Source organism: Ranitomeya variabilis, chromosome 3 (genome assembly GCF_051348905.1).
Source record: "Ranitomeya variabilis isolate aRanVar5 chromosome 3, aRanVar5.hap1, whole genome shotgun sequence".
Lineage (NCBI taxonomy): Eukaryota > Metazoa > Chordata > Amphibia > Anura > Dendrobatidae > Ranitomeya > Ranitomeya variabilis.
This window is the reverse complement of record NC_135234.1, coordinates 431,870,087-431,891,627: the sequence shown is the minus strand read 5'-3', so window position 1 is coordinate 431,891,627 and position 21,541 is coordinate 431,870,087. Positions and strand designations below refer to the sequence as shown.

Genomic DNA, 21,541 nt, shown 5'->3' with positions numbered 1-21,541 from the left:
CTGCAATTAGAGCAGAAATGCAACTGAGTAAACTAAAAAGCAAACTCAGAAGGGAAAAAAAAAAAAAATCTGCAGACTTCTTTTTCTCTCCTTTCTTCTGCCAACGGTTTTAACCCTTGGCCGGCCATACTGTCATGGTTCCCAATGGCAAGGGAATGTCAGAGAACTTAAACAACAGACTAGCTCTTGGGTGATGGAATCTCGAGCTGACCGTGAGCTAAACCTACCACACAACTAACAGTGGCCGGGTGGCGTACCTACGTTTTATCCCTAGACGCCTAGCGCCAGCCGGAGGACTAACTAACCCTAATAGAGGAAAAGACAGACCTGGCTTACCTCTAGGGAAATTCCCCCAAAAAGGAGACAGAAGCCCCCCACATATATTGACGGTGAGTTCATAGGAAAAGACATACGCAGTATGAAGGTAGGTTCAGCAAAGCGAGGTCCGCTTACTAGATAGCAAGAAGATACAATAGGGAACTTCACGGTCAGCTGAAAACCCTATTAAAATACCATCCCGAAATTACTTTAAGACTCATGTGTCAACTCATGACACCGGAATGGCAATTTCGGCCCACAAGAGCTTCCAGCGACAGAAAAATAACATAACTGTGAACTGGAACAAAAAATGCAAAACAAACTTAGGACTAAGAGTCCAACTTAGCTGATAGTAGTCTAGAAGCAGGAACATGCAACAGAAAGGCTCTGGTTACATTGATGGCCGGCACTAGAATAACTGAGCAGCAAGGCTAAATAGGATACACCCATATCCTGATGGAAACAGGTGAACAGAGAAAGTGAAGCACACAAGTCCAGTACCACCAGTGACCACCGGGGAGCCCAAAAACCAAATTCACAACACTGCAGTAACCACCGATTGACCAAACCGCTGCACGACCAGCTCTATCCTCACCTACTGTATTCTCACCCATCCCTTGTAGATTGTGAGCCCTCGCGGGCAGGGTCCTTTCTCCTCATGTACTAGTCATGACTTGTATTGTTTAAGATTATTGTGCTTGTTTTTTATTATGTATATCCCTCCTCACATGTAAAGCACCATGGAATAAATGGCACTATAATAATAAATAATAATAATAATTCATCTTGTTGGCACAGGGAGCTTTCCTAGAACTCCATGGCCATCATGGCTGCGCAGTTCCAAGTTCCCTCTGCCTCTTCTGTGACTTGCTGGGATCAGGTGACGGCACCTATGCAATGACGTCATTACGCTGGCACGTACACACTCTGGAAACCGGAAATGGAGCTGCAGGGAATTGTATGAGAGGCAAGTATGAAAAACTTGATGTATTATGTATTGAGGGTGGGGGACGGGATAGTAAATGATGATGTATTGATGGTGGGGGGACAGTAAATGATGATGCATTGAGGGTGGGGGACATGGGACAAGCAAATGATGCTGTATTGAGGGTGGAGGACACAAAATTATGCTGTATTGAGAGTGAAGCGGGAGAATGCAAATAATGATGAATTGAAGTGGGGGAAAGCAAATGATGAATTCAAGGTTGGGGGTGAGGAGAGTATTTGATGATGAATTGAGGGTGGTGGTGAGTAAAGGATTATGTATTGAAGGTGGGGGAGGAAATGATGATGAATTGAGACTGGGGAGTGAGGTACAGCAAATGACAATGAATTAAGATGAAGATGCGGGATAGAAAATGATGATAAATTGAGAATGGAGGATGAGGGAAGAGCAGATGATGATGAATTGAGACTGGGGGTGGGGGAGAGTAATTGATGATGAATTGAGACTAGGGAATGATCGAGAGTAAATGAAAATGAATTTAAATTGGGGGGGTGGGGAACAGCAAACGATGATGAATTGAGACTGGTGGATGGGGAAAGTAAAGGATGATGAATTGAGACTGGGGATGGGGAAGAGTAAATGATAATGAATTGAGACTGAGGGTTGGGAACATCAGATGATAAATTGAGGATGGGGGAGAGCAAATGTGAATTAAGGGGGAGGTCTTGTTACTGGGCAGGGCGGCAATGTTGTAGTGTAGAAATTGGGGAAAAAGTGAGGAATGTGCTCTGGAAGCGGTGCTCTAGATATCTGTGTTATTTTCTGCAGAGACGAATCCTGGCAGAAGAAGTGATGGCGGTCTGCGCTGGATGGAGAAGAAAAGCGAAGATGAAATACTTCAACTAGAGAAGTCACTGGTGAGTCAGTGTGTTACCTGTACACTTACTCTATGCACAATATACTATATACAGAGTTCCTGTGTATAATGTCACTGATGAGTCCCTGTATTACCTGTACACTTATATTATACACGGTATACTACAGAGTATACAGAGCTCCTGTGTATAATGGCACTTATGGTAATATTAGTATATTTTTTTATTAATGATCAGTATTATCATATTTGGTTACTATGTGGTGGAAATATGTGATCTGGTCATGTTGTGGCATTACAGTATTTGTTCCTTGTATGTGGTATTGTTTTGGTCACTATGTGGTGGTAATATGTAATCTGGTCATGGTGTGGCAGTATTTTGTCCCTTGTATGTGGTGTTATGCAGTCACTATGTGGTGGTAATATGTGATCTGGTCATGGTGTCGTGATATTTTTTCCTTGTAAGTGGTATTATTCAGTTACTATGTGGTAGTAATATGTGATCTGGTCATGGTGTCCTGGTATTTGTTCCTTGTGGCTATTTTCACACTTGCATCGTTTGGAATCCGTCGCAATGCGTCATTTGGGGAAAAAACGCATCCTGCAAATGTGCCCGCAGGATGCGTTTTTTTCCCATAGACTTGTATTGCCGATGGATCGCGACGTATGGCCATACGTTGCGTCCGTCGTGCACTGGATGCGTCGTGTTTTGGCGGACCGTCGTTACGAAAAAACGTTCAAGGGAACATTTTTTCGTACATCGGGTCCACCATTTCCTACCGCGCATGCGCGGCTGGAACTTCGCTCCCTCCTCCCCGGGACTTTACAATGGGCAGTGGATGCGTTGAAAAACTGCATCCTCTGCCCACGTTGTACAGAATTTTCACAACCTCCATCGGTACGTCGCGCCGACGCTTAGCGACGGCCGCGTACCCACGCAAGTGTGAAAGTAGCCTAAGTGGTATTATTCAGTCACTATGTGGTAATATGTGATTTGGTCATGGTGTGGTGGTAATATGTGGTCTGGTCATGGTCTGGTAGTATTTGTTCCTTGTATGTGGTACTATACGATTACTGTGCAGTGGTAATAATCGATCTGGTCATGGTGTAGTTGTATCTGTTCCTTGTAAGTGGTATTATTAGGTCACTATGTTGTTGTAATATGTGGTCTGGTCATTGTGTGGCAGTATTTGTCCCTTGCATGTGGAATTATTTGGTTACTATGTGGTGGTAATATGTAGAAATCCCATATCCATTATGCGTCCACAGACGCCTGCGGATCATCCATGGACACTTACATGCGGCACATCTTTCCAGACTGCAGCATGTAAATTTCTCTTGTGAAGACGCTAGTCTCCGCAACAGAAATTACATCAATAGAAATGTATTGAATGCCTTAAATCCGTATGGTTCATTGAACACATGCGGATTTAAGGCATTCAATAGAAGGCAGCGCTTTGGACGCAGCAAACATACATTGCGTCCAAAGCATTGCTAGTTCCGGATCGTGGGCACCCGGCCTTATACTTTTCCTCTGATTGTCCCACTCCTGGTTTTGGCATACAAATCCTGAGGTAAAATACTGACCAAGTACTGAATGTGTGAACGTGGCCTACTGATGATAAAACTGTACATTGTTTATCAATTCACTATGTGCACCCATGCCGTGACCAATTATGTGCACCTTCCACCTATTTGTTTCCCTCTTCCTCCACCTCCCCTCTATCTTTTTTTGACTGACATCTCTGTCTTTCTGGAGCCATATGAGATAGATAGAAAACGAGTAGGTTGGAAGGTGAACTTAAATGTTTGGCCACACCAAGGGTGTACTGAGATCATATATTTGCTTTGAACAGTCATTTTGTGCTGACGGACCCCCTTTAATTGTTTGCCATTTCAGTAGAATTACGCGAAACGTGTAAAAGAGATGCATGTACAAGGATTTGCAGAAAAGGGTAACTTTATAGTATGCTTTTGCAGTGCCCCAGAGTCCTGGTCATTGCAGTATTGTCGCTCTGCCACAAGGGGGAGTGATGGTACATCTGATGGCACTAAAGGAGTTCACCTGACCAGGTATCACAGTCACACACTACACTTCACACTCTGGCCACCAGGGGGAGCAAAAGGTTCTATGTATTAGGCCACTCCTCACACTCTGGTAAAACTGGGAGTCGGATAGGAAGTTAGAGAGAAGCTGACTGGGTTTTGCCCAGGTAAGTGAAGAGAGAGTTGCTTGGGAAGACTCAGGGAGGTCCCTGTCAGGGGTGGGATCCTGACAGTGGCCTAGCACGAGACAGATCGTTACAGAGCCGTGCCTGCACCTCATTGCTGCGGCTTAAGAAAGGACACAAAGCAAAGTATATTGTGGAGAAGTGAGAAACGAGATCACAGCACAAAGGAGATAGAACCAGGAGGAGTCGTGCCCCAAGATCGGCAACATCCTTCTGAGGCGCGTAGCCGGCGGCCGGAACGCCGAGGAAGTAATAGGCTCTACGCATTACTTTGAACTACGGCAGGGCAGTTAACTCTAGGTTGGCTGTCTCACCTTTACACCTAATGAAGACAACGGAGGCAATTGTGGGAGAGGGGCGTCTCTAGGGTCCCTATAAAATAACTCCAGGCCTACCCCGTCATTGGGGTGCGTCCTATCCAAACCATCTGGGGGACGGAGAGAAAGAACAGAAACATACACGACAGTTGTGAGGACTATCCCGTGGTGCTCAGCAGGGAGGTACTACAACACACAGGCGCTAGTAGGAAGGCTACTGATTTCCACCTGCAAAGGTCTCAGCCAGCCCTGTTAGCAGTGCTCTGGAATGCGGATGCCGAAGCCTTCAGTAAAGAGGTAAAGAGACTGCAACCCTGTGTCCTCGTCATTTACTGCGACCTACACCATTACCATCCACTCATCAAGGGAAGCCCTGGGGACATACTTCACCTGTGGGAAGTTACAACATCTAGCTGCCATTCCATCACCCCAGCGGACCCCTAGCAGCGTCGGTCACCCTGACCGAATACCACAGGTGGCGTCAAGAACACTTGACAAACTCTCACCTACACCTTTATTTGGGCGCCCCTTAGCAGGGCCACGGACCGGGTCGGGCCACCATGACACCCCTAGAACCGAGACCGAGGGACCCGGTACCGAGTACTCCGCTGCCCTGCGTTTGGGGGCCGCTCCAAAATTTGGCATCACGAACAGGATCTACTTAAGCCTGAGAATCAGGTCATGTGTGCCTTGGAACTGTGACTGAATTGTGCTTGAATCGTGATTTATTGCAAAGACTGTGTATTGCTATTTGCCGCCAAAAATTCCCGCCAAAACCGCCACCATTACAGTGCCACGAGGGGCGCAGGAGAAGAAGAAGGGCGTGGATTTGTGGGCGTGAACGAACTGAAGGGTGCGAAATGCAATGGCCGCCCAGTCTAAGTATTTCTGTACCTTGAGGACGTGTCCGTCAGCAGCCGAGATTCGCCTCCTGATTCTCAATGGAGGGCGGAGACAAAGAAAGCGAAACCGCCCACGAAGGAGAGAGCGGGAAAAGGACCAGGAAGCGAGCCACGTGGAGGACGCCATGGCCAGCCACCCGGAGCCGGAGCGTGGGGTCGGAGCAGAGGACTCCCCCAGCTACCTGGAGGGGCACCGTAACCAGGCCTCCACCGCTGATGCTGAATCCCTGCAGGCCGGAGTGGCGAGCTCAGTGACCAACTCCGGCAGATGCAGCTGAGCACTGAGGCCGGGTGGAAGAAGACTTTCGTCAGGAGCCTCCCCAGACACCTGTCGGCAGCCTCGTCCGGTTCGGAGCAAGAAAGAAGTTCCAGCGCTCCGAAGCCAGAAAGCAAGGCCCTGCCGGAAAGCGAGATGCTGCCAACAGAGATGACAACGCCGCAGCACAAGGCCCTGCAAACAGCGTTCCAGACCCCAGCGGAGACGGAGCAAACCGGCACCGGAGGGACCGCATCTGAAGCAGGTATGAAGAACGACCCTGCCCTGATGACTGACACCACTCCAGCGACTGCTCGTGCCACCACAACTGACTCCGTTCCAGTGACTGATCTTGCAGCAGCGCTACTTGCTGCCATAACTAAGACTAACGACATTAACCCCCTAGTCTCTGAACTAGCGGGTCCCAACACTACCACCACTATGACTATTACGCCTACTTGTACCTTTACTAAGACAACTGGGTGCACTGTCACAAATACTGAAACTGTCGTGGCCACAGAGCCAACTCCAATGGTAACCGGTGCCCAGGTTACCCCTGAACGGAACACTGTGGGTACTCAGACCCTCGTCTGGAGAGAGGGAGCACCCTATGTAGTACCTGGTAGCCACCAGTATCCAACCGGGCTACCTCCACCAGTGCTACCTCCAGAGCTGCAATAAACTTCGAAACCACGGCTTGTAAATAGTTAACTGTTCATTCCTTCTTTGCTGCTTTAAGACCCTTTTGGGGTTAATTCTTAAAGGGATCCCTTTGTTGACTCGGGATCCCTATTGTTTTATGTTTTTGCACAAGTTGTCTACGTTTATCAAAGAACACTGGAATCATGAACTGTGCATGATTACAAACTGCTTGTAAATAGTTTGCACCTTCTTAAAGGTGCCCCCTACTGGTTTTACAGAAAGAAGAGCTTTTTGAAGAGACTGTTCCTGATTACAGCGCAGAAGTTCTTGCTTTAAACTGACTTGCAAATAATTTGCACTACCTCAGAATAGACTTGGTTTCCTCTTAAAGGGAATGTCTAATTGTTGCACTTAGCCTAAACCATTATGTGCCTTAAAGAAGTTAGATAGTAATAATGTTGATACATAGTAGTAGTATGTAGTTGGTAAGCTAATAATAAGAAATGTTTGATGATGTTGAGAAATAGAAACTGAGGACAGAAGAAAAGTTGAAAGCCGAATTTCAATGAAAATGAACCCGTAGGGGTTAGTGAGTCCTCTACAGAGCCATAGATAGATGGTTGATAAATCTTGCACTTAGGAAAATAAAGAATAATAAATAAATAAAGTACTGTAGCGTTAGATAACATACCTTTAGTGAGTACTTGCCCTTACGCCCTTAAAGGAAAAGTTAAATTATTGTTCAAGAAAAGTTTGCACTTAGTAGAAAGTAGAAAGTATGCCCGGCTGGGTAATGATAGTTATTTATAGTTAGTTAATTATAAGTGTTATTTAAAATCTTAAGCACGATGTAAATATGTTTCTGTTTGCAACGTTCAAGTGTCCTCACCTCCCATAAAGGGAAGCACTGTTAAATTTACTTGTTTACAGCATTCCAAAATTTTGTATGTCTTTTGCTAACATGTATTGTTGTTCTTCTTCTCCCAGTCCGGGAGTACTGGATTTAACGGGGGGAGTGCAGCGCCCCAGAGTCCTGGTCGGTGCAGTATTGTCGCTCTGCCACAAGGGGGAGTGATGGTACGTCTGATGGCACTAAAGGAGTTCACCTGACCAGGTATCACAGTCACACACTACACTTCACACTCTGGCCACCAGGGGGAGCAAAAGGTTCTATGTATTAGGCCACTCCTCACACTCTGGTAAAACTGGGAGTCGGATAGGAACTTAGAGAGAAGCTGACTGGGTTTTGCCCAGGTGACATCTAGTGAGAGAGAGAGTTGCTTGGGAAGACTCAAGGAGGTCCCTGTCAGGGGTGGGATCCTGACAGTGGCCTAGCACGAGACAGATCGTTACGGAGCCGTGCCTGCACCTCATTGCGGCGGCATCCTAAGAAAGGACACGAAGCGAAGTATATTATGGAGAAGTGAGAAACGAGATCACAGCACAAAGGAGATAGAACCAGGAGGAGTCGTGCCCCAAGATCGGCAACATCCTTCTGAGGCGCGTAGCCGGCGGCCGGAACGCCGAGGAAGTAATAGGCTCTACGCATTACTTTGAACTACGGCAGGGCAGTTAACTCTAGGTTGGCTGTCTCACCTTTACACCTAATGAAGACAGCGGAGGCAATTGTGGGAGAGGGGTGTCTCTAGGGTCCCTATAAAATAACTCCAGGCCTACCCCGTCATACGGGTGCGTCCTATCCAAACCATCTGGGGGACGGAGAGAAAGAACAGAAACATACACGACAGTTGTGAGGACTATCCCGTGGTGCTCAGCAGGGAGGTACTACAACACACAGGCGCTAGTAGGAAGGATACTGATTTCCACCTGCAAAGGGAACTCTGGATGTGCCTTCGGACCGGCCGGTCTCAGCCAGCCCTGTTAGCAGTGCTCTGGATTGCGGATGCCGAAGCCTTCAGTAAAGAGGTAAAGAGACTGCAACCCTGTGTCCTCGTCATTTACTGCGACCTACACCATTACCATCCACTCATCAAGGGAAGCCCTGGGGACATACTTCACCTGTGGGAAGTTACAACATCTAGCTGCCATTCCATCACCCCAGCGGACCCCTAGCAGCGTCGGTCACCCTGACCGAATACCACAGGTGGCGTCACGAACACTTGACAAACTCTCACCTACACCTTTATTTGGGCGCCCCTTAGCAGGGCCACGGACCGGGTCGGGCCACCGTGACACCCCTAGAACCGAGACCGAGGGACCCGGTACCGAGTACCCCGCTGCCCTGCGTTTGGGGGCCACTCCACTTTGTCTTGGTTCAATGTCTGTGACTTTCAAGTCAAGTCTGTAATATCCTCTTACCTTTTTCTTCACAACAGAATTGCTCTCCTGGGAAACAATCCCTGGTGAACCGCCCTGTAGGGTCACCGGCTGTAAATATATATTGTGAAATCCCACAGAGCTTAGTAAAGTTTCTTTTCCATATTCAGCTCTTGGTGGATGACTAAGCTGGATTTTTCTGCAGCTCGGTTTTAGATGTTACATAAGCCGTTTCCTAGAAGGATGTTACATCATTTATGTTCTAAATAGCAGAATTTAAGGAGGCGAAGAGGCAGCAAGAGACTTGCAGCGTCTTCTATTACATCTCATTATGCCTCGCTCAACTGCACAATATAAAATTGAGGTGAATTCTGATTAGTTGTCATGAGCAAAAACTCAAGTTTCTCTAGGCACCTGTCTAAAACATCCCTACAATAAGGTTTAATAAAATGAACATACTTTTCTCAATGACTCAGTTCCCAAATTTTGGGAATAGCACCTTCAGAATCTCCAGAAAAGCTCATCCACAAATTAGGATAACACAACGATAACCCTATACATGCCAGGAACACCACAGAAAAATATTAAATTATGTACAACCCTATATGAGTATTGTTAAAAACAAACCCGCAGCTAAAGCCAATGGTTTTGATAATTCTATAATAAGAAGCCTAATATTTGTATATCTTGACTGAAGATACCTACACTTTAAAGGGGTTTTCTAAGTGGCGTTGCAAACCATTTGTTCTTGTAAAACCACAGGCTGGTTTAGGCCTGCAGCCTATAAGATATGGGAGCACACTAAATTTTTCACTGTAGTGGTAATATTTAGTCACTATGTGGTGGTGATATGTAGTGGAATAGTGGTAATATTGGTATTGTTGATGTTTGATTTTGTTCAGTAACAGTATGGCGATAGTATTTGCTTCTTATAGTACTATTTTGTATTTGCATAATTGTGTTATTTAGAGGCATATTATCATTCATAGATGGGATGAGCGAACCCATGGAAGTTTAAGTTTGCTGGGTTCTGCCTAAGTTGAATCCAAAGTTTGGTTCGGGTACCAGAACTTGGGTTCCCCCTATTTTAATAACCAGCCAAGGGAAAGCAGACACCTGTGAGCTGGTCTTATTATTCTGAGAAGGAGCCAATATCCATGGAAGTTCCAAGCCTATTAATATCAACCTCCAGCTGTCTGCTTTGCCTTTGCTGGTTATTAAAAATGGTGGATGCTTAAAGAAATGACTAGGGGTCCCCCTATTTTTAATTACCAGCTAAGGTTAATGACATAACCTCAGTTCTCATTGGCCGAGTCTCGCGAAGTGCAGCATGAAACCCGGCAGCAGCTGCTGCTCTAGTCTATGAAGCTTTGTTCTTTGAATGGGGCTCCATACATTGGATGAAGAAGATCGTCGCGGGACCTCCATTTGGATTATGGCGGTTGGGTGTAGATTTTTTTTTAACAATGGGTGATAGCAAGATATTGTCGAGGAGTGACTTTTTAAAATAAAGGACTTTTCTACGGGTGTATTTCTTTTAAATACTGGTTTAGTAATAGAGGTGTCTGACAGACGTCACTCTAGTACTAACCCATGGGCTTGATGTCAGCACCAGCTGCTGACGTTAACTCCACAATCCCATTACTCCGATTGCCAACGCACCAGGGCAATTGGGAAGAGCCGACGCTAAGCAACAGAATTGTTCCATCTAATGGATGCACCATTTTTGGGCTGCTGAGGGCTAGTTTTATTGGGCTGGGAAGGGGACAATATCCATAGACCTTCCCAGCCTATTAAAATCAGACCCCAGCTGTCTGTTTTTCCTTAGCTGGTTATTAAAAATATAGGGGACCCTGCATTATTTTTTTGGGGTCCCTCAATTTTTAATAACCAGCAAAGGCAAAGCAGGCAGCTTGGGGCTCATATTAATAGGCTTAGAGGGTCTATGGATATTGGCCCCTTCTCAGCATAATAAGACCAGCTCACAGTTGTTTGCTTTCCCTTGACTGAATATTAAAATAGGTTGGACCACACGTCGTTTCTTTAAAATTATTTATTTTACACTGTCAGGCTTGGTCACGTGGTGCAGCGGCCAATCACAGCCATGCCATTCCTTGGCATAACTGCGATGGGGCCGGAAGTGCCCAAAGCCTTAAAGAGGTTATCTGGTCCAAATCGATAAGTCTGCAGTCACTCTGTGTGACTGCTGACTTAAGAATTCCCCCAGCGCATACACTTTGTGCTGTGGGGATTCGCTGATGTCTGAGCTGGGACCGGGGGGTATGTATGAGTTATACATACTGCAGGTTGGTGGATAATTCACACTAGACCTTAGAAATCAAGGTCCCAGAGTCTGGAGGAAGAGTGGAGAGACAGACAATTCAAGCTGCTTGAGGTCTACTGTGAAGTTTCCACAATCAGTGATGGTTTGGGGAGCCATGTCATCTGCTGGTGTAGGTCCACTGTGTTTTATCAAGACCAAAGTCAGCGCAGCCGTCTACCAGGAAATTTTAGAGCACTTCATGCTTCCCTTTGCTGACAAGCCTTTTGGAGATGGAAATTTCATTATCCAGCAGGACTTGGCACCTGTCCACACTGCCAAAAGTACCAATACCTGGTTTAAAAACAACAGTATCACTGTGCTTGATTGGCCAGCAAACACGCCTGACCTTAACACCATAGAGAATCTATGGAGTATTGTTAAGTGGAAGATGAGAGACACCAGACCCAACGTTGCAGACGAGCTGAAGGCTGCTATCAAAGCAACCTAGGCTTCCATAACACCTCAGCAGTGCCACAGGCTGATCACCCCCATGTCACGCCACATTGATGCAGTAATTGATGCAAAAGGAACTCCGACCAAGTTTTGAGTGCATTTACTGAATTACATTTCAGTAGGCCAACATTTCGGATGTTAAAATAATTTTTTCAAGCTGGTGTTATAAAGCATTCTAATTTAATGAGATAATGACTTGTGGATTTTCATTGGCTGTAAGTCATAATCATCAACATTAACAGAAATAAACACCTGAAATACTTCACTCTGTTTGTAATGACTCTATATAATATAGGAGTTTCACTTTTTGTATAGAAGAACTGAAATAAATTAACTTTTTGATGATATTCTAATTTTGTGAGATGCACCTGTACCCGTGGACCACTGTGCAATGAAAATTAGACAGCTCTGCTTTTTTTTTTATAATTTTTATGATCCCGAAATTGGAACTCCACCAATCATAAATTAATTGCATATTCAAGTGATATACCTTTAAGGTAGTGGTGATGGGACAGTAAATTACAATCTATACGTAGAACTCAGAGCAGCCTTGTAGCTTATTGAGAAAAGGCACAATTACTGCGCTCTTACTTAGCATAGCCTGACTTCTAAATTGTGCCCTAAGACAGACCATGGCTGTGAAGTAATGGAGTAGTTATATGGGTCATACAGAAGCCCCTAAGCCAAGTGACACAGAATGCCCCTCACTTAACTAAAGTAGCCTCTCTCCTTAAAGGGGTATTCTCAAGTTTAAAAGTTATCCCCTATCTGTTGGCTAAAGAATAACTTCCCGATCGCTGGTGGTCCGACCACTGGAAGCTCCACCAATCCTGAGAGCCCTTAATGGTGGAAAATCGTGTGCAATGCTGCTCCATTCATTTTTAAAAGGATTCTCCGGTCTAAAATGAAAAGTCTACAGTCACGCTGTGTGACTGCAGACATATGAATGCCCCCAGTCAGGGCCAGCGTCAGCACCCGGGCAAGGGCCCCGAGCAGGCGGGGGGCCAACTCGCTGTAGGAGACACTGGAATGCTATGGGGGCCCGGTGTCAGCGCCCGCAAGTGGGCCTTCCCCCCGCTTGCTCAGGGTCCCAGTACTTGCAATACTTATACACGTGGTCAAAATTGTTGGTCCCCTTGTTTAATGACAGAAAAACCCACAATGGTCACAGAAAAACTTGAATCTGGCAAAAGTAATAATAAAAAAATCTATGAAAATTAACAAATGAAAGTCAGACATTGCTTTTCAACCATGCTTCCACAGAATTAAAAAAAAATATATATAACTCATGAAATAGGCCTGGACAGAAATGATGGTACCCTTAACTTAATATTTTGTTGCACAACCTTTTGAGGCAATCACTGCAATGAAACAATTCCTGTAACTGTCAATGAGACTTCTGCACCTCTAGACAGGTATTTTGGACCACTCCTCAAAAAAAACTGCTCCATTTGTCTCGTGTTTGAGGGTTGCCTTTTCCAGACGGCATGTTTCGGCTCTTTCCAAAGATGCTCAATAGAATTTAGGTCAGGGCTCATAGAAGGCCACTTCAGAATAGTCCAATGCTTTCCTCTTAGCCATTCTTGGGTGTTTTAGGTGTGTGTTTTGGGTTATTATCCTGTTGCAAGAGCCATGACCTGCGACTGAGAACAAGCTTTCTGACACTGGACAGCACATTTCTCTCTAGAATCCCTTGATAGTCTTGAGATTTCATTGTACCCTGCACAGATTCTAGACACCCTGTTCCAGATGCAGCAAAGCAGCCCCAGAACATAACAGAGCCTCCTCCATGTTTCACAGTAGGGACAGTGTTCTTTTCTTGATATTCTTTATTTTTCCATCTGTGAACATAGAGCTGATGTGCTTTGCTAAAAAGCTCCATTTTTGTCTCATCTGTCCATAGGACATTCTTCCAGAAGCTTTGTGGCTTGTCAGCATGTAGTTTGGCAAATTCCAGTCAGGCTTTTTTATGATTTTTTTTTTCAACAATGGTGTCCTCCTTGGTCATCTCCCATGAAGTCCACTTTGGCTCATACAACGACGAATGGTGCGATCTGACACTGATGTTCCTTGAGCTTGAAGATCACCTTTAATCTGTTTAGAAGTTTTTCTGGGCTCTTTTGTTACCATTCGTATTATCCGTCTCTTTGATTTGTCATCAATTTACCTACTGCGGCCACGTCCAGGGAGGTTGGCTACAGTCCCATGGATCTTAAATTTCTGAATAATATGTGCAACTGTAGTCACAGAAACATCAAGCTGCTAGGAGATGGTCTTATAACTTTTACCTTTAATATGTTTGTCTATAATTTTCTTTCTAATCTTTTGAGACAACTCTTTCCTTTGCTTCCTCTGGTCCATGTTGAGTGTGATACACACCAAGTCACCAAACAGCACAGTGAGTATCTGTAGCCCTATATACAGGCCCACTCACTGATTCCAAGATTGCAGACACCTGTGTGTGATGCTAGTTAGTGAACACACCTTAATTTAACATGCCCCTTTTGTCAAATTATTTTCAGGGGTACCATCATTTCTGTCCAGGCCTATTTCATGAGTTTTATTTTGTCAAAAAATTCTGTAGCGTAGCTACCAGTGGGGAAGAGGGGGGGGGGGGGTTGCCCCGAGTCCTGCGCACTGAGGGGGCCCACCCGGATCTACGCTACTGTAATTGTATCGGCGTTCACATTGCGCCAATACAATTACAATCTGTGGCAGAGCAGGGAGAATCGATCTCCCTGCTCTGCAGCCCGGCCGCTATGGGGCCCCCGAGCAGGTGGTGGGCAGTGGGCCCGCCGCCCATCATTGCAGGGTCAGCTGTATCGGCGGAATGCCGATACAGCTGACTGCATGATGAGAGAAGGAGTGTTTTGCTCCTCCTCCCATCATCCCCCTGTCAGCGTCTGATGCCGCCGACACTGACAGAGGGTCGCGATGATGTCAGTACTCAGCACCTGCGGTCCGCAGATGTGCGGGAACAGAGAGCAGTGCAGGAACAAGGAGGAAGAGAGGTGAGTATTGGACTTATTTTTTTTTATTGGGGTGCATTATACTGTACTGGCTGCCTAATGGGGGTGTATTATACTGTACTCGCTCCCTAATGGGGGTGCATTATACTGTACTGGCTGCCTAATGGGGCTGCATTATACTATTCTGGCTGCCTAATGGGGGTGCATTATACTATACTGGCTGCCTAATGGGGGTGCATTATACTGTACAAGCTGCCTAATGGGGGTGCATTATACTGTAATGTCAGCCTATGGGGGTGCATTATACTGTACTGGCTGCCTAATGGGGATGCATTATACTGTACTGGCTGCCTAATGGGGGTGCATTATACTATACTGGCTGCCTAATAGGGGTGTATTATACTGTACTGGCTGCCTAATTGGGGTGCATTATACTGTACTGGCTGCCTACGGGGGTGCATTATACTGTACAAGCTGCCTATTGGGCTACATTATATTATACAGGCTGCCTATGGGTCTGCATTATACTATACAGGCTGCCTATGAGGGTGCATTATACTATACAGACTGCCTATGGGGAGTGCATTATACTATACAGACTGCCTATGGGGAGTGCATTATACTATACAAGCTGCCTATGGGGAGTGCATTATACTATGCAGGCTGCCTATGGGGAGTGCATTATACTATGCTGGCTGTCAATGGGGAGTGCATTATGGTATACAGGCTGCCTATGGGGAGTGCATTATACTATACAGGCCTATGGGGAGTGCATTATAGCATGCAGGCCTATGTGGAGTGCATTATACTATGTTGAGGACTATCTGGCCCATTATACTATATGGAGGCTATCTAGGGGGCCATCATACAGTGTAGGGATTACAATGAAGGGGCCATTACACAGTGTTGGGGCCATCAAACAGTTTGGGGGCTACTAAGGGGTCAGTATACTGTGTGGAGGCACATTACAGAGAGGAGGCATCATGTTATGTAAGAGAGCATCGTACTGTGTATAGGGGAGCTGTGCAGGGCGGAGACTCGGGACATTATTCAATGTTAAGTGGGCACTTATTGTTATAGGGGAACTCAGGTTACTTTGACTATCAAAGGGACACACAGGACAGTATTACTTTCTAGGGGCAAAATGTGGGCACTGTTTTCTAGGGCACTTGTGCCCAGCATTACTATATTATAGACGGTTGCTTTAAAATTTAAAGGGCACAGAGAACCACACAGCAGGTGCAGTAATAGGGACACACACGGCAGCAGCATTGAGGTACCATTAGGATGAGGAGTTTGTGCAGGTTGGGAATAGATGGTGATGGGGCTGGAATATGAGAAGTGAAACATGTCTTTGTTGTATTCTCTGCAGCCGAGTCCTGGGTGGAAGAAGTTGTCATGTCGGTCTGGGCCAGATGGAAAAGATGGGAAAAGTGAATGATTCCATCAGAAAGAACGTCAGCGGTAAGTCATTATCTGTAATTGTGCTGTGATCTCTTATATGTTCTGTAGGACGTATATACCACTGGCCATACGGCGGTAATATCAATGTTAGTCTTTATATAGAGATTATTTTCAGCAACAGCGCCGTCATCTGCTGAAGTTCTCCTCCACTATTAGGGTGCGTCACTCAGTTGTAATCAAGGTTACCTGGTTAGGGGCCCACTCAGAAGTGTCGCCCCCCTGAACCAAAACTCTAGCTACACCTCTGTATTTCAGCACAGTGTTCAGAGAGCATGGAGCAGATACCAGGAGACAGGCCAGTACACCACGAGATGTGTAGGGGGCCATAGGAGGGCAAAAACCCAGCAGCAGGACCACTGCCTCCTCCGTTGTGCAAGGAGAAACAGGAGGTGCAGTGCCAGAGACCTGCAAAATGACTTCCATCAGACCACAAAAATCCATGTGTCTCCTCAAACTGTCAGAAACAGACTCCACGAGAGTGGCATGAGGGCCCGACATACACAAGTGGATGTGATGCTTACAGCCCAACACCGTTCAGGGCAATTGGCATTTGCCAGAGAACACCAAGATTAGTAAATTCAACACTGGCGCCACGTGCTATTGATGGATTAGACCAGGTTCACACTTAGCACAGATGTGACAAAGTATGGAGAGGCCGTGGAGAACATTATGCTACCTGCAACATCCTCCAGCATGACCGGTTTGGCAGTGGGTCTGTAATGGTGTGGGGAGGCATTTCTTTGGAGCACAGCCCTCCATGTGCTAGCCAGAAGTACTCTGACTGCCATTAGGTATGGGGATAAGATGCTCAGACCCATTGTGAAACCATATGCAATTACACTGGAACCTGGGTTCCTTCTGATGCATGACAATGCTAGGCCTTATGTGGATGAAGTGTGTCAGCCATTCCTGCATGATGAAGGCATTGATGCTATGGACAGGCCTGACTGTTCCCCAGACCTGAATCTAATTGAGCACATGTGGGTCATGTTTTGTTCTATCCACCAATACCACATTGCACCGACTGTCCAGGAGTTGACCGATGCTTTAACTCAGGTGTAGGTGGTAATCCCTCAGGAGAACACCCGCCCCCACATCAGAAGCATACCCACGCATTATAGGGAGACACGTAGGAGGCCACACACACAACTGAACATCATTTCCTCATCTTGAGGCATTTCCCCTGAAGTTGGATCAGCCTGTAATTTGATTTTCCACTATGATTTTGAGCATCATTCCAACTCCAGACCTCCATGGGATATTAATTTTGATTTACATTGATCATTTTTAAGTTTTATTGTTCTCAACGCATTCCACTTTGTAATGAACAAAGATTTACAACTGGAATATTTCATTCAGTCATATGGTATTTATCAATATGTGGTAGTTTAGTGTTCGCTTTATTGTTTTGAGTATATATATATTAGTTACACCGCTGCGCTGTTCTCAGCTCAGAAACTGGCAAATTTTCCCAGTGCATAGTGCGTGAACTAGGGATATTCACTCTGTGTGACTGCAGACTTAGACAACCCTTTTAATGGGTCTGTCTACTATTGCCGAGCGCTGTGCTCGGCTGGTATTTAGCATTCCCATAACAATGAATGGAGTGGAGTGGCAGTGCCCATGATCGTTCACTGCTCCGTTCTCTGATTCTCAGAATCAGAGGGGGTTCCAGGAGATGAACCTTCAGCAATCGGCACGTTATCACCTATTTTTTGGATAAGGGAAAACTTTCAACCTCTGATGAACGTTTATGGCATGTTCTAAGTTAAATGTCAAGAATATCTCTGTAATATGGTGCTGTATGCCACTGTATGAAATTGGAGTCTTCTGGAGGTACAGTATGTCCCACAAACTGCTTAGGGGAGCAGTATTAGGACCTGTACAGTGTGGAGGTTGCATGAAATCTTAAAATATGGTCATTTGCAAAATCCCTAAATCAAAACTATGATAGACAACTCTTCTGTATGAAACATATTTAAAAAAATATAAATGATCTTGCAGTATGTCTTTTTCAGTCATATGGTTCTTGGAGGAATTGCTATTCACTATCCCATACTTTAGTACTATCAGCGTTATTAAAAAAAAACCAATCATGTTAATACAATTATAGCGAATGCAAACATCAAAAACAAAAAATAGTAAACCGCTTTTACAGAAGGTTATTCACTCATATAGCAACCGTAACCAAAAATGATGAAGATAACTAATGCAGACAGCCTATTTTATGGGAGGAAGAGGACAGAATGGCAGATTCGTGAGCGCAGAGATTACAGGCTTTGACTAAATCCTGTTCATATAAGGATATCGGAGCAGCAGATAAATCCTCTCTTACCGTTACTGATGAGGGGTCCTCCAGTAGACCCCCGAGAGCGCTCCCAGGCTCCAGCATGCACACACACTGTCAGAGCTGCTAATAGTGGGAGCTTGAGTTCTGTACACTGCAGATCTAAGCAAGTGGCCTGCCAAAAATACATTGCTATTCATCCTGGAATAAGCCCAGCACTCCCAAGCCTCCGCATGTGCTGCTGCTGCCGCCTATGTGCCCGCCATGTAGTCAGAGCAACATGTGTGACCTAGGCTAAGGTGAAAGGCAATCCAGACTAGTAAACAGTCCAGAAAACATACTGTACCTTTCTGCCATTAAGCTCGGATAGCTGCTGCATTGCAGGATTTGTCAGGCTGCAAGTGAAGGAAATCTCTGCTACTTACCAAGAAAATGCACATGAAGCCTTATTGCCGGCAGTGAAACATTAGGCGAGGGAAAAGTAAATAAGCAGGGAGTGCCACTAGCAAGCCATCAGTACACAGCAATAATCCGTACATTGTGCTCGGCCGCACAGAGAACACATTAATGGGGGAAGTTATGAAGAACGGCCTGTTTATTCTACAATCTTAATAAATTGTTTCCGTCACGCCAATGGCTTTATGAATTGGAACCTACATTTAGGCCGGGTTCACATATAATGTGTGCAACGGACGACACGCGGACAATACACTGACCAAGGGTGATCAATGGACTATTCTTGTCTGCTTCATGATATTTTATCAGATAACACTCGTCAGCCTATCCCTGCTGCTGCTAATAACAGTGAAAGAAGGAGCAACTGATGGGGGTATTCATCAGCCGCCACCTGCGCTATAAATAAATAAATGAAAAAAAACGGCGTGGGTTCCCCTGTATTTTCTATAACCAGCCAGGCAAAAATCATAGCTTTAAGCTGCAACCCTCTGCTGTCAGCTTCAGCAAGGTTGGTTATCAAGAAGAGAGGGGTCCCCACGCTGTTTTTTAACCCCTTCATGACCGGAGCTTTTTTCGGTTTTGCGTTTTCTGTTTTCGCTCCCCTCCTTCCCAGAGCCTTAACTTTTTGAGTTTTCCGTCAATATGCCGATGTGAGGGCTTACTTTTTGTGGGATGAGTTGTCCTTTTGAATGATATCATTGGTTTTACCATGTCATGTACTAGAAAATGGGAAAAAAAATTCCAAGTGCGGTGAAATTGAAAAAAAGTGCAATCCCACACTTGCTTTTTGTTTGGCTTTTTAGCTAGGTTCACTAAATGCTAAAACCATACTTCCCAACCGTCCCGGATATAGCGGGACTGTCCTGATTTTGACAGTCAGCCCCGCGATCCCGGGCTGGACATTAGTTGTCCCGCAGTGGTTGGGAGGTGTGCTGCAATATCAGGCGGTCACTGTGGTCAGCCTCTTTCCTGCACCCGCAGAGCTGCCTGAGCACAGCACACCACATATTGGCTGCTTCGTGGCCACAGGACCTGTGATGAGGTCACAGGGGGGAGGAGTCAGGGGTCACATGATCGGGACCTCGTGGATTGCAGGACTCGGCTCTGTGCTGGTTGCCAACTTGCCATGGTGCCTGCTGGATGAGGTAAGCTGCCGTGTGTGGGGTCAGGAGGGGTACAGTGTGGATGTAGCGGAGCCGTGTGTGTATGAGGTGTATGGAGCGGAGCCGTGTGTGTATGAGGTGTATGGAGCGAAGCGGTGTGTGTACGAGGTGTACGGAGCGGAGCCGTGTGTGTACGGAGTGGAGCCATGTGTGTTGTTGTGAACTGTGTTTCTGGGCTCCCTCTGGTGGTCACTAACGGTATTGTGTTAGGTATGTCTTGTTGCAGGCCTGAGCTCCAGCTGTGTCGTTAAGCAACGGGTGTTTCCTATTTGAGTCTCCTCTGGACTCAGTCTCTTACCTGGCATCGTTGTATCCAGACCTATTTGGTCTCCTCCGGATTCCTTTCAGTCTGCCTCATGCAAGAAAAGCTAAGTCTGTTTTGTACAATTTGGATCGTTTGCATTATTCAGTGTTTTTGTCCAGCTTGCTTTACATTTGATTTTTGACTCGCTGGAAGCTCTAGGGGGCTGATATTCTCCCTCCACACCGTCAGTCGGTGTGGGGGTTCTTGAATGTTCAGCGTGGATGTTTTGTAGGGTTTTCTGCTAACCGCATAGTCCACTATCTATTTTCTGCTATCTAGACTATTGGGCCTCACTTTGCTGAATCTAGTTCATCTCTACGTTTGTGTTTTCCTCTTGCCTCACCGTTATTATTTGTTGGGGGCTTTCTATATCTTTGGGGTTCAATTTCTCTGGAGGCAAGCGAGGTCTTATTGATTCCCTCTAGGGGTAGTCAGTTCTCCGGCTGGCTCGAGACGTCTAGAACCAACGTAGGCACGTTCACCGGCTACTTTTAGTTGTTTGTGTCAGGATCAGGTATGCGGTTAGCCCAGTTTCCACCTCCCTAGAGCAGTATTTATATTTTTGCTATCTTGCCGGAATATCAGAGATCCTCTGCCATTGGGATCATAACAGAATGCCAGGCCAAAAGAAAATGTTTAATGCATCGCAGAAGCGGGATTAAAAAGAAGTTCTGAGTTGTTTTTTTTTGCTGCAGTTTGCCTAGCTTCTTCCATCCCCTTTTTCTCTGAGTGGCTGAAACTCTGCTGCAGATATGAATGTCCAGACTTTGACTTCAAGTGTGGATCAGCTTGCTGCTAGGATGCAAAGCATTCAGGATTTTGTTATCCATAGCCCTATGTCTGAACCAAAAATACCTATTTCTGAGCCGTTTTTTGGAGATAGATCTAAATTCCTGAATTTTAGGAATAATTGTAAATTGTTTCTGTCTCTGAAACCTCGTTCCTCTGGTGATTCCGCTCAGCAAGTTAAGATTGTTATTTCCTTCTTGCGCGGCGACCCTCAGGATTGGGCCTTCTCTCTGGTGCCAGGAGATCCTGCATTGGTGAATGTTGATGCGTTTTTTCTGGCACTTGGTTTGCTTTATGAGGAGCCTAATCTTGAAAATCAGGCTGAAAAAATGTTGCTGGTTATCTCTCAGGGTCAGGACGAAGCTGAGGTATATTGCCAAAAATTTCGGAAATGGTCCGTGCTTACTCAATGGAATGAGTGTGCACTGGCCGCAAATTTCAGAAATGGTCTTTCTGAAGCCATTAAAGATGTGATGGTGGGGTTTCCTATCCCTACAGGTCTGAATGATTCAATGGCTCTGGCCATTCAAATTGATCGACGCAAATCTGATAATTCTTTGGCGGTGCTGT

At 45.7% G+C, this 21,541-nt stretch overlaps 1 protein-coding gene across 4 annotated transcripts in view; it reads right to left on the bottom strand.

Annotated features, from left to right (window-relative positions):
- PHKG1 (phosphorylase kinase catalytic subunit gamma 1) overlaps positions 1-18,806 on the bottom strand; it is a 104,956-nt gene extending 86,150 nt beyond the window's left edge. Inside the window, exon 1 of one of the 4 annotated variants that reach the window (XM_077296414.1) lies at positions 18,685-18,806. The gene's annotated coding sequence lies outside the window, so the exon portion shown is untranslated. The other 3 variants (XM_077296413.1, XM_077296411.1, XM_077296412.1) reach the window with 3 other exon arrangements.
- Between the last annotated feature and the right edge of the window lie 2,735 nt (positions 18,807-21,541).